Source organism: Agelaius phoeniceus, chromosome 4 (genome assembly GCF_051311805.1).
Source record: "Agelaius phoeniceus isolate bAgePho1 chromosome 4, bAgePho1.hap1, whole genome shotgun sequence".
NCBI classification, from domain to species: domain Eukaryota; kingdom Metazoa; phylum Chordata; class Aves; order Passeriformes; family Icteridae; genus Agelaius; species Agelaius phoeniceus.
Window position 1 is genome coordinate 10,679,419 of NC_135268.1, and position 12,948 is coordinate 10,692,366.

The 12,948-nt window shown below is 44.7% G+C and overlaps 1 protein-coding gene across 9 annotated transcripts in view; it reads left to right on the top strand.

Annotated features, from left to right (window-relative positions):
* The first annotated feature begins 1,725 nt into the window (after nt 1-1,725).
* Nucleotides 1,726-12,948, top strand: part of LOC143693919 (bifunctional heparan sulfate N-deacetylase/N-sulfotransferase 4-like) — a 67,912-nt gene continuing 56,689 nt past the window's right edge. For 4 of the 9 annotated variants that reach the window (XR_013181933.1, XR_013181932.1, XR_013181934.1 and 1 more), the window contains exon 1: nt 1,917-3,054. The gene's annotated coding sequence lies outside the window, so the exon portion shown is untranslated. Of the gene's footprint in view, nt 3,055-12,948 lie in introns of all 9 variants that reach the window. The other 5 variants (XR_013181936.1, XM_077176785.1, XM_077176784.1 and 2 more) reach the window with 4 other exon arrangements.

Consider the following 12,948-nt stretch of genomic DNA (forward strand, 5'->3'; position numbering starts at 1 on the left):
TGCAAGAAGATTTGGACACAAGACAGCAACACTGACTTTCACCTGACCAACAAAGCACAACGACAAACAACCAACCACCTAAAACAACCCCACCAAAACCCAAAAAACCCAACCACTGTCAAACCCACAGTTCAGAACCAGAAAGTCACGTTTTCTACAAAGTTTTGGGCAAAGCAGTGGTAGGTTCCATCTCTAGGTTTTGTGCTACCAAAATAAGTCGAATAAGCTGTTGTAATTGCCTGCCTGTACAGGGAGGAAACAAACCACATGAGGATTAACAGCTACAGAATAATGTACATCACCCAATGCAAAATCTGTGCTGCAGGGTAAGAGCCAGAAAAACTTATATCCCGGGGCAAGGATCTCAGCATAAGTATGCTGCTTCATTAATAGAGTGTTTTATTACTAGGATTTCTCTTCTTTTCTTGTTTCTCTTCATCCACACTCAATTTCTCTTTCTTGCTGTCCTGTTTTCTTTCTTGTCTATTTTCCCCTCAAGCAGAGCTTGAGAATTATGTCATGATCAGAAGGACATTCCAGGTACCACGAGTGCATCTGTGATCGAGCTGGAAGAGTTCAATTCTCTCTACTACCCAAAGGAGAGGGAAGTGAAAATTCAAACTGCACTCTTGTCTCCCAAGGGTTGGTGTGCTCTTTCTGCTACACAGAGTTGGAGCAATTCCGCCAACAGATTCCCACATGTTTCTCATGAGGGCAAACCCTGGCACAGTCATTCTCCTGATCCTGCACTTGAAATGAATCACCAGCAGAGCAAACAGCTCTAGAGGCAGCCCTGTGAATCCACAGCCCTGCCCCTTCATGCTGAATTCACCCAGCACAGCAGGGCTTAAGCCAAGGATTTCAGTTCAAAGAGTGACTTTAGCATCTGAATTAAAACACTCTCAACAGTTTGTGCAAGCACTTGGCCGCTGGCCCACCCAGGAACATCCACAGCGCAGCGCTGGCTTCCAGGGGGCAGAGCGCTGCTCTCACCATATCTGGATCAGCACAGCTGTCCCTCAGCCAAACCCTCCTGCTCACAGGCACCTCTGCAGTGCTCCAAGTGCAGCCAGGAGCCAAGGACAGCAGTACCAAGAGCAACAAACTGGACTTTTCACACCATCAGAAAAGCAATGGAAGCTCTGGCACTTTTCAGACAACCTGCACCAGAAGATTTCCTCGTGTTGGGAAGAGACACTCTAACTCAGTTTGGCTGTTTTAGTTTGCAGCCTGACCAAAGCTCTTGCCTTCACATAGAATGCAAGGAGGCACCTGCTCACCACCCAGCTGCAATAGGATCTCCATGCCCAGCATTCCCAACAGTCTTTGGAAAACAAATCCCAAATCCAGAGCCGGGCCATAGGTGCAAGGCATTTTTTAAAGATCTCTCAGCAAGTGCTTTATAATTAGGAATTGCAGGAAATTACTCAGTGGTTTGAATCTTAATTTTCCCTCAGTTTCCAATTTAGCCAGAAGGAATCAATTAGTCCCCAGTTCAGAATCTCTACCATCTCTGAAACTTGGATATTCACAGAGAGCAAACAGCTCTTCATGTAGAAGGTCCCAGCTGAAGGATGTAAATGCTGAACTGCGTGGAACACCATTTATTCACGCTGCTTTGGAAACACAAAAGGTTGAGCTGACCCTCCTATGATTCAAATCTGAGTTTACAGCATCATTCATCATCTCAGAATGGGTCTGTTCCCGTCTCCTTGAACAAAACTGTTTTCTCCTCACATTTGCTGCACAGAACTGGCTGAATTTCAATTCCAAGGTGTATTGTACAAAGAACAGTTTTGGAGTGAAAGATGTCAAGCTGGCAAAAATTGAAAATTAGATTGGAATGAAATCTAATTCTTTTAATATAGAAAGTGTTTAGTTTTGCCTCTGTAATATAATTTGAAGTCACGTAGCAATCATGTTACTTGGCTGTGGAGGTTGGTTTATTCTCCAGCTGGATGAAATGAAGGATTTTAATGAGAAATTATGCAACAAATAGGTGGAACTTGTGTCACATAGAGCAAGAAAATACTTTTCATCTCCAGGCACTGAATATTCGCTGGTGCCAGGGAATATTTGCTGGGTGACTCCTCCTTGATTTTGGTCGTGCACTTAAACCCACCTTTTATTGTACCAGGTGATCTTATCAGTGACCTAACAAGAATAGGAACCAAAAACCTTCCAGCGCTGGGATTTTGTTAAGCCTCTTTTTTTAGTGCCTGGAGACAGTGAGAAGTGATGGGGGGCACTGGGGGCACAAGCATCCTCCTGCCAGAAAAATGACTCTGCCAACTTTGCCTTGCTCCAAGGCTTTCCGCTGCAGGCTCCAGGTGTAAAACCTGGAGCTGGAAGAGGCACTTCCCTCCCGCATTTGGGGCGGGCAGGAGGGGAGGTGGTCCAGCCGCACGATGACAGATGATGCAAATCCTCGCGGAGCGCGGAATCCATCGGGGCGGCGGGAGAGGAACGCAGCTCATCTCCGAACCAGCCTCCGCCGCGGCGTCCTCGCCGAGCATCCCCCCCTCGGCCGGAATGACATCAGAGCAGCTCCGAGTCCCTGCAAGTCTGCGGGCTGAGTAGCGGCAGGAATCGGCCGCTGCTGCCAATCGCAGCCCCGCGAAGCCGCCTCGCTGCTGCCGGAGATCCGCGGGAGCCGGAGGCTGGCTCCGGCACTCGGAGCGCGGCGCCGGCGGCAGGACCGCGAGCAGCGGCTCCTGGGCTGATCCCAGAGTTCTCGCAGCCTTTCTGCCGGAGCCTGGCGGCTCCCCGGCGTCATCCCCGTGCCCAGGAAGGAAGCTGCATTTGGAACGCTGTGCTGAGCAGAGGTTTGAATCGTTCCAGCTGGCTGCTCGCTCTGAAAGGACAGGCTGCGTACAAATGAGATGTGATTGTGCCGGTGGAGTTCAGTGGCTGGGGCCGGAGCAAGAGGAGCCTTCCTGGGATGCTGCTGAGAGCTGCTGGCAACTGAGAACTCTGCCTGGTTCACCTGGAGCCCTGTGAAGAGCTTTGAATAACAGGAGTCTGCTGCACACCAGGAAAGAAATTCTTCTCTAGGTAAGCTGTTCAGCTTCTCAACCTCTGCTTGTGGGCATACACTCACACCAGCACACAGACAGTGCCTACACTCAGAGCAGGTACAAATACCCAGAGTGTGCCCAATGATCTGCCCGGAACCTCTGCACAGTGCTTCCAAAAGCTGCCTGGAGCCTGGCATCCCAAGGATTATTTGGAAGTTTGGGATGAGATAGTCTTTGTCATGCAAGTGTCCCTGATTCAAAGGGATGTTGTTCCCAAGGGGAACAGTTGTCGGCCTACATGCATGAAAGACCACAGAAGGGAGAGCACGGGAAGTTAGGTGAGGGGGAAAAGAGGATACAGTTGCTTCTTTAGTCTTCCCCACATCCTTTGCCTTTTTTGCTACCATCCAGTAAAGTCCAGCAGAACTACTGGACTAAAATGACCTGGTAGAAGCTTTCCAGGAGATACATTAAATCTGCAACAAAGTAAGAGTAATTGTACTGTGAGGAAGCCAAAACCTACGGATTTGCTCTCTTCCAGCACTTTGATAGCAAACTATATCTATCTTTTTTTTTTAAACAGCATGATCATTTATAGAGTGGAAGCAAGGATTGTTAGAGGCAGTAAGAGCTAAACTGAAGAAATCAGTGGGGGCTCTTCAGATGCTCCAGAGCCCAGTCCAGCAGCAGCCCAGGGGTTTTATCCCACAGCTGGCACAGGGGCTCTAAGTCACGGCTGCTGGGTGCTCTAAGTCACTCCTTTCCTTTCACACACAGGAAAATGCTCAAAGGTGAAGAAGTCTCTTCCCACAAGCCCTGCACTGTCCTAACCACACATACCAACAAAACCCCACACTCAGGAAGTTCTCTTTTCCCCAGGGAATTTACCAGGTCATTTTTTACTAACTCCTGTTAGTAAAACATTAGTTTTCTACATTCTCATTCATATTGGCTGAAGCCTCCCTCCTTCCCTCTGTGTGAATCAATGCTGCAGAATCTGGCCTGTAGCAGGTTACTCCCCCTCTCCTAGCTGTGAATGCTCTCAGAGAACAAGAGAAGTAACAAAAGAGAAGTAACTCATTTTCACCCCATTTCTTGAGTAGCTTGAACCACGATCCACCTGCCATAAATGTTCAGCCTGTGCAAGGACAGCAGGATCTCCTTGTTCACAAAGTTTTAATAGCTGGCCACATTTCCAGGTGGCTCCCTGTCTTGCCCCATCCTGTCTGTGCACTCTCCCCATGCACCTTTTCCCCTCCCTAAAGCTGCACTGCCTGCCTTGCTTTTGGGAATGCTGCTCTAAAGGAGGGGCTGCGGTGGGCTGTGAACTGCCAAGTCCATTTAACTAAGGAAATTCTTGGCTTTGAGTTCCCTCCTGAATCTTATCAATCAGATCCTCTGATATCTGCTCAGTTGGGTTGATGTTCCTCATGCCATTGCTCTGTGCACAAATCTACAACTGTCTCTCAGGTTTTGTGCCATTTCCCCAGAACACGGCCCTTTTTTTTTTGGATTCATAATAGATGCCTAATGTCTGAAAGCCTCAGAATTGAAAGCAGAGTATCTTCATGCCTTGTTGATACCACTCTCTTCTCCAAGGCTGGGGAAATGCTCCTCTAACTTGCCTTTTATGAGAGTAAATCAAATTCAAAGGGTTACATTTCAGCAGAGAGCAGGATGCTTCAGTGACTGACCACTTGCACACACACACACCCCACATACAAGTCCTTTTCAGCCTGAACACCCTATTAACTCACACTATCAAGTTCTGCAAGTCCTATTAAAACTTTATGGGTGTTCAGAGGCTGTGATATCTGCTGTATCACTCTCTGTAATGGCCATGATCAGCCTTAGCACCGTGCAGGAATCATGAGCTGCTCTAGAGTTCAACTGCCATACTCACTATGAGCAGGATAAAAATATGCTAATAGTAAAGATGGGCTTTTTTAAGGTTGCAGTACAGGAATTATCCCAGCAGTGTAATGAAATACTTTAAGGAAAATGTGACCATATATTGCAAACCCATGGCAATACTGAGCACAGAAAATGCTGATGAGTTCCTATTATTCTGACTATGAGTTTTCAGTTAGATAAACAAAAAACTGCATTTAACTCTATGTCCCCAGAAAGATTCATCATTTCTCTACAAGCAGTAAAGGAAGCCATATCATGAACTTCTACCAAAAAAAAAAAGTATCATTTCTGTTCCAAATCATCCTGATTTGCCCACAAACAATTTTGCTTTGACTGCCTCTATGACCATAGGGATGGCTGAGCTTTAGCTGCATGAATAATCTGCTGTTTGCTTCCATCAAGTGTTTGCTTTGCAAAGTTTCCATAATCCCAGAATCTAAGAATGGTTTGGGTTGGGAGGGACCTAAAAGAGTATCCAATCCCAACCCTCTTTCTGCAGCTCCATAGGTGCATCCAAGAAACTGCTTTCCATACCTGCATCATTGGCTTTTCTGGACAAAGCAAGCCCTGGGCTGAGAGCAGCAAGGCACTGAAGCCGGGGTCCGGATGACTGAAGGAAAGGTTACCTCGGAATTGTGCAGGAAGCTGCACTTGGCCCAGCCTGGGGAGTCTTTCAGGAACAGGGCATTGAGCTTAGGGTGAGAGCCAAGGGCTCTCCACACCTCCCAAAGGGAGGGGAGCCTGGGTTGAAACCGTTTGCACATGTAAAGGAGCACAGTGTATGGGGGCAGCCCATCAGATCCCTTGTTCTCAGGCCTGGGATGCAGTTGAGGACCATTAGAGCAGGCAGAAGGGCTGGACTCTTGGGGAGAAGAAGGGTCTCTGCTGGAAATTGGGTGGAACATCAAAGAGTCCTGTCTCCCATGTTGAGATAGGCTGAAGAAGGCACAGCTCCCAGCAACAAGTCTCTCTCTCCTATTGAGATGCTAAAGCAATGTCCCCCACCACGGTAAGCCACCCAGAAGAGCGCTAGATAGAAATTCAGAATCAATTCTCCATCTATGTCAACATTCAAATTAGAAAAATTGAGCCATTAAAAGCATCAGGTGCTGGAAGAAAATGAAAATCATGCAAGTCAATCCTAAACATTTATTACAACTACTGTCTCTAATAATTACAATGGAATTGGAATTCCTACTGAAACTAACAGTTGCTATAGAAAAATAATAATATATTACCTAAACAGCAATGCCAGCAGAATTACATGGCAACAGCACACCAGTGTAGAAACCATGTCAGTATTTGATGAGGAAAATGCATTGGCACCACAAGTCATGGATGGCCATTTGAACTCAATTCAAAAGGAACAGAGAAATATTAAAACCTATTCCCTTCCCTCTGGCTATAGAAGGGGTCACAGCTGCTCTCCCCAAGTGGAGGCAAAGGGAGCAAATTCATCCTCCCTCCTCTGCTGCAAGGATGGGTTTAACAGAGCCAGAGCAAACACAGAAGGAGAAGCCAGAGCAGGGTGGGCTTCCTTCATGAGGAAGGAAGCACAAAGGAAGGGATTCCCTCTTCTTCCTTGGATGCTGGTGGCATAAGAACTCTCCTTACTAAACCTGGCCAAGGGGGATCAGGCTGATGCCCCACAGCTCCAGACTCTTACTAATGGCTGGGTTTTCATCTCCCACATGTAAATATCAGTACTAGGCACAAACAGCAGAGAGAATCATGTGGACAGGCTCTCCCATGAGCAGAGCTCTGCACAAAACCTCCCCTCCTGAAAGACTATCCACAGCTACTTATTACACACTCTGCCAGGCTCCGCTGAAAGGACTGAATTTAGCTTTTAGTGTATAAATAAGTGTCCTAATAAATAATTAATGGTAGCTGCTGGCCGTAAAAGAGGCGGCTGTTTGGAAGGTTAAAGCAGTCTGTCATGAAATATGCACCCATCTCCTCTGTGCTCTACTTCCAGGGGATGTTCCAGCCAACATCTTGTCCTTTTCCATGGGACCATATTGTGCAAGGAGGAGGCCAGAGTTCAAGTTCCAGACCCTCAGGGTATTCCTGAATTTAATCTCTCTCACTGGGGTATAGATCACACCCTAAAAGCACCAGAAGGGAGGGCAGGTGGTCAGTGAGTCACAGAGAAATGTTTGGAAATGAGAGAAAAGTGCACTCTTCTAGGCTTCTAGGTAAGATACAGAAATTAGACTTATTGATCACATTTGATTTTAAAGCCCTCAGAGCATCTTGGGGTTTTTTAATTTAAATAAAAAAAAAAAAAAAGCAGGGCCCACTGCCTTGATATTTTGCCAGACTACTTGCCCTCCACCCCCCTAAATAGCTGGTATAACTATAGGGCATTTTTAGTTATTACTACTCTGTAGACCTTATTTGGGGTGCAATTTTAAATGGCTCCACTACTCTGCCCCCTTAGTGTCCTGCCGTTTAGAGCGGAACTATGCATCAGCGTCCTGGTGAATTAATCACCTGCAGAAGGGCATGGTACCATTGTTTGTACCTCAAAAATCACAATTAAAGACTAAGAGAATTCTGGCAAATCCAACGTGCACACAGCAAGCAAAGTGAGCCATGCATGCCTCCAAACACCTGACAGGCTCCCATCAGACTAACTCCCCATCAGCCTTGGTGCAAGCTCCATGTGCCTGCATCAACCACAGGCAATCATTCTGCACACTCAGATTTTTAACTGAAGGACCTCCCAAAAGGCTTTCTCCCCCATGGAAAAACATATTTGTGTTCAGGCAGAAAATAAAGTCTCTACGTATATAGAGTTACCTAAAACTGAGCTTTATGGATTACAAGATATTGTGTCAAATGATAAGACACAATTTTCTCAGCCCCTTCCATAACCCAGAAAGCCAGGCTGGATTTCCTTGTCCATGATACGCCCTGGAGATTGTTTTTGAAAACCGAGTGGAGTTATACATTCAGCCCCCAGGAGAGGAGAACAAGGATATAAAGACAATTCCAGCCTGATTCAGTGGCACTATGTTCAGAAAGACTGACAACCATTTGGATTTTTTTTTTTATTCCACACTCTGCCCCTTCAACAATCAGTTAATGCCTCAGTAGTTCAATAAACAGAGATTTTTCATGAAAGCAAGAGGTTAATCAATGCCTCTCTATTCCATCACAGAGCTCTAATGGCATTAGTTCTAGTTCCAGTCTCTGAGCTGAGCGTGACTCAACAAAAAAATCCCTTCAATTCCCAAGCAGGACCCTTATCCTACTAGTGGCATTTCCAAATTGAACTTTATCTAGACAAAACAAAGAATAGATCTTTCAAAAGGAAACATTTGTTTGTATTTTGAACCAAGAGCAAAACAGTATCTATAGGTCACAGATGACACACCAGAAATCTCCACAGAGATCTTTCATTTGGCTGACAAAGTGGCTCCTCTCAGAGAAACCCCATAAAGCAGCGGCAGGAATAAACACAAAGGAATTTAACCAGGGTACAACAAAAAAGAAGAAACAGGAAGCAAGCACAGCAAATACATTTGCCTGCACATCATGAATTTTGCACTGGCTTTCCCAAAAGCACACTTTGCAATATCCCTGCTATACACATCCAAACCAAACATAAATAATCTTAGAGCATTTTACAGCTAATGCCCATGTAATGATAGAAAAGACTACTATTCCCTCAACAAAGACAGGGAAAATGAAATACTGAAAAAAATCATTGGCCTCCAGAGGGCAAAGCATGATAGTGGCAGAGACAGAAATCAAAGGTTCTACTCCCTGCCTTATTTTTTCACCATAAAGCATTTTTCCTCTTGATAGGCAAACAGTACTCCTCCAGTCATTTCAAGGTAAGAATTTCAATTTGTGTTCATTATCTTACATAAAACTTCCTCTGACTGTCTTGTCTGCAACACTTAAGAACATTAAAGGGAAAGTCTCTTGGATACTGTAGTATTTTTGTTACATGACCACATTTCTCTGTCTAGATTAGGTTTACTGACAGCAGTCATGTGTGCAGCCCTAAGTGGTCCCCACAAAAAGCTGATCTTGCCTGTAAAGAACTGGTCCTAAGACTCAAAATTTTCTTGGAGGACTGCCTAGAACCTCGTGTAGAACCAAGACTAGGAAGAGACAGGAGAGATATTATAAACTTAAGTTGCCGCTCCCCAATTGCCATGCAATTGAAGCAGTGCTAAATGTAAGTATTTATGAGCAAGGTGGAAGAGACTGAATTTTCCCCTTTAGAAGGTGTTTGGAAGTCCAAGAAGCACACACATACACAAAAAAAGTAGGCACACATGGTGGGTCACCCTGGCTTCATTTACTCTCCTTGCTTCATTTTGCTTGGAAGCCACTACTTGCCAAGCCCTGCCAGGTTGTCACCAGGACTGGGGGCTTGGATGATGCTCCAGCCCTCACATCTGCTCTGATCAGAGATTGGTGGGACCAAACTCTGTGTCTTCTCCCTCTTTTTCTACCAAATCCTCTCAACAATAACCAAATCCTTCAGCCAGTGAGGACAAAGATAGGGATAGGGGACTCCTAGCAGAAATTACTCAAAGAATAAAAAAGGGAAGCTGTTCTAATGAGAATCAATGTACACAGAGCTTGAAAACTGTGTCTGACTGGCTGGAACTGGGCTTGAGCAAACTCAGAATAAAGCCCTGTTTAAATTTCATGTGGCAAACGTGCTGTATGAGAGATTTAAGTACAAAGTCTTTGTTATCTGGGTTTAAATAGACTTCCTCTGCAGTAGCAATAGATCACTACTATGTGACAGCAGTAGTCCCTCTGAAATAAGTTAGTGGCCTCCTTTTAATTCCTAGCACAGATGAGACCACATCTGACTTGCTCACAAATAGTCCCTGTGACAGGATACAGATACCACAAAACACGTTATTCAGTGAAATATATTGGCATTGGTATAAGAGTGGACACATTTTAATTATCTCACATGGTGGCAAACATTTTTAGCTCCCAGAAAAGCAATAGGACAACAAAGTGTGGGAAACAATTAACTACTAAAAGAAAAAAAGCCATAAAGACCAAATAGTTCAGCTTCTAACAGGCTGTTCCAGAGCCTGGGACTATATCTCTTTTTTTTGTAAAAGTAAAGTTTTAGTAATCACCCACAAACCTGTAATCCTTAGTAAATTTTCAAAATCAATACAGAAAATCTGCAGCTACTTAGTTCTAATAGAACTATAAGAAAGGGGTTTAGCAATTTTTTTTTAAATGGCTTAGCTTGTCTACCCGATCAAGCAACATATACAGAGTTTGGCTACTGCATTAATTGACTTTTAGGAGTCCTAGTTAGGCAACCATTCTACTGCACAAATGTTGTGTCTCAGCTGAGTTCACAGCACAAATCATTCTCTTGGAACTGGATAGCTAATTGACAGCCTTAGGAAAGGGGAAAACAGTACCAGAATAGATGGACTATAATAAAACATCTGATACAGCGTCTCACAGAAGTTTTATTTGAAGAGTTAAATGAATTCAAATTGGCTTCCATTGGAGCATTAAACTATGAACTGAAAAGTGATGAAGAGCCATTAACCAAGCGAGAGCAGGAGATTTGCTGCATCAAGCAGGGCAATGTTTTGTGGGCTGCTTCAGAGCACCACGCAAAGCCTGCTTTTATTCACCTGTGCTTCCCTGGGCTGGGGCACTGACAGTGTGGTGATTGCACTGCTCTCTCCAGTAATTCCACCAGGAAAGCAAAGCAAGGACTCAATCCTGCAGGGCACACACATCTGTGATTGCAGCCCCAACTCCCTGCCCTGGCATTTTGGTTCTGTCATCGTGGCTTTGGCTGTAAGCTGCTGCCCTTCAGATCATCTCTCAACACCACCTTCTCAGCCTTTTGCTGTCCTACACACATCATTTAGCTTTCTGAAATCACACAAGATTACGTGTGCAACATCAAGAAACAGCTGCTGAAGGGCATCATGCAAGGGGCTGCTGTTTTCAGCTCAGCCACGGGGTGTCTGAGTGACCTTGGGAAAGCCAGGCTTGATCCCTTTAATGCTGTTTAGCTTTCTGAATTTTTGGTGAGTTACTGGTGAGAAGTGGTAGATCTTAACACCATCACTCATGCTAGAGAGACATTCATTAGAAAATGCATTGAGAAGGTATATTTAAAATAATCATGAAATTAAGTCTGCCCTGAGAGTTAAGATGCTTTGCCTGTGACATCAAAATATCATGTGTATTGTGATAATTTTGGTACCACCACACAACATCTGGAGCTGCTCAGAGGGTGAGTGTGGTCACTAACACTTATCTGTTGTGATGATCACTAGACCCACTCTGTCAAAAAACAGAAAACACATATATAGGTTCTCTCTTCATGCATTGTTCTCCTCAGACTATACCTTAATTACTGATTTCTGGGAGCTTCCACACCTGACACTCCAGAGAAAGCATGAGTCAGAAATTCCTGAGGAAATATTGCAACTACTCGTTATGTTCAGAACTACCAATGCATTAGAGACCCATAAATGGTTCCATTTGGAGGAAGCCTCACTGAAACATCCCAGATGGGATATTTATGGGATTTCAGGGTGGTCCAAATGACTGTGGGACTGCTGGAAGTTAATGGGTCACAAGAAGGAAGTGGTGAGGCTGAACATCAGGCAACACTCAGCACAAGGGTGGTCTGGCTCAGCCTTAAACCACATTTCTGCAAGGAGCTAAGCCACATGAAATGTCACATTTGGGCTGGGGAACCAAAGGATGTGCACAGGTGTGAGAAGATCTCTATGGGCAAAACTCATCTGCAAATCACCCTCCAACCACTGCTCCACCAGGGAGCCTTTTCACCACCTTCTGAAATCATCTGGAAAAGCTCAAAGCCAAAGAGAAATAGAAGTCAGAAGGGTCAAACAGCTCCCTTCCAAGTACTGTTTCATGCTAAAAAAAAATCACACCAGCTTTCATCAAGTGCACAAGTTGAAGTATTTCAAACTCTTTGCTTTATATTCATTGATTATTGACTTCACCCTCTGGCATCATTTAGCTTTCTGAAATCACACAAGATTACGTGTGCAATATAGACTTGATCAAGCAGATGAAAACACCGAAAAATTGGGTGTTTAACTTACACATGATTATGCATTGAAAAGAAACAAAAGAGGTGAAAGTACTGAGCAGCCTCTCCACTCAGAAATGATAAAATAAAAGTCAGAAGGTCGGCAACAGCCCTCATCAGCTGAAAAACTGGCCTTATCCTAGGCAAAAAGAGTTTTCTAATACCTTGTGATGGGCTATGAGAAGCTGGTACCGACACCCCTCTCAGGCAAAGCCACATTTACAAACACAAAACACATTGCAGCTTGGTTAAATCTGAAAAAAAAAAAAATTTACTTTCAAAGAGGATGTCAGTTTTGTGAGCTCAGCCAAAAAATCTCCTGGAAACTTTGCTGAGAGAAAGAAAAGAAAAATGCTCTTTTTCTCCTTCCTCAGTGAACAGAAACCCTGAGTTTTTGTATATGGTCACCAGGAGTCATTTATCACTCAAATTAGGCTGCTTGTTTCTGTAATAAATGAGGAGTCCCATGCAAGGAGCAGCAAGGCAGCTGTCATAATTCATTGGGCTGGTAGTAAATGACAGGAGTCATACAAGCTTAGAAAGAAAAGAAAAAGGAAAGGCTTTACATTAGGTTTTTAGCCTAAAGGGAAGTGTTATATAGATAATAAAGACATTCTGACTTCTGATTTATGACAGAATAAGGAAGGGAAAGCTCTGGCCTGCCTCCAGGTCAATTGCTCCCAGCAGTGCACTGTGGTGCAGACAGGAGATTGGGAATGGCCACAGTGCTGTGGAACAACCAGGGTCCTGCTGCTCTGCTGGGCAGTGCCAGCACTGCCACACTCTGAACCCACTGCAGATGTCAAGCCCATTAGCTCCATCCTCAGGGTGAGCCAGCACAGCTGATGGCTTCATATCCATATTTCTACTTCCCACAAGCTCAAGGAGCTCAGAGATCCTCTGCCTACCATGATCAGAGGTAAGAGG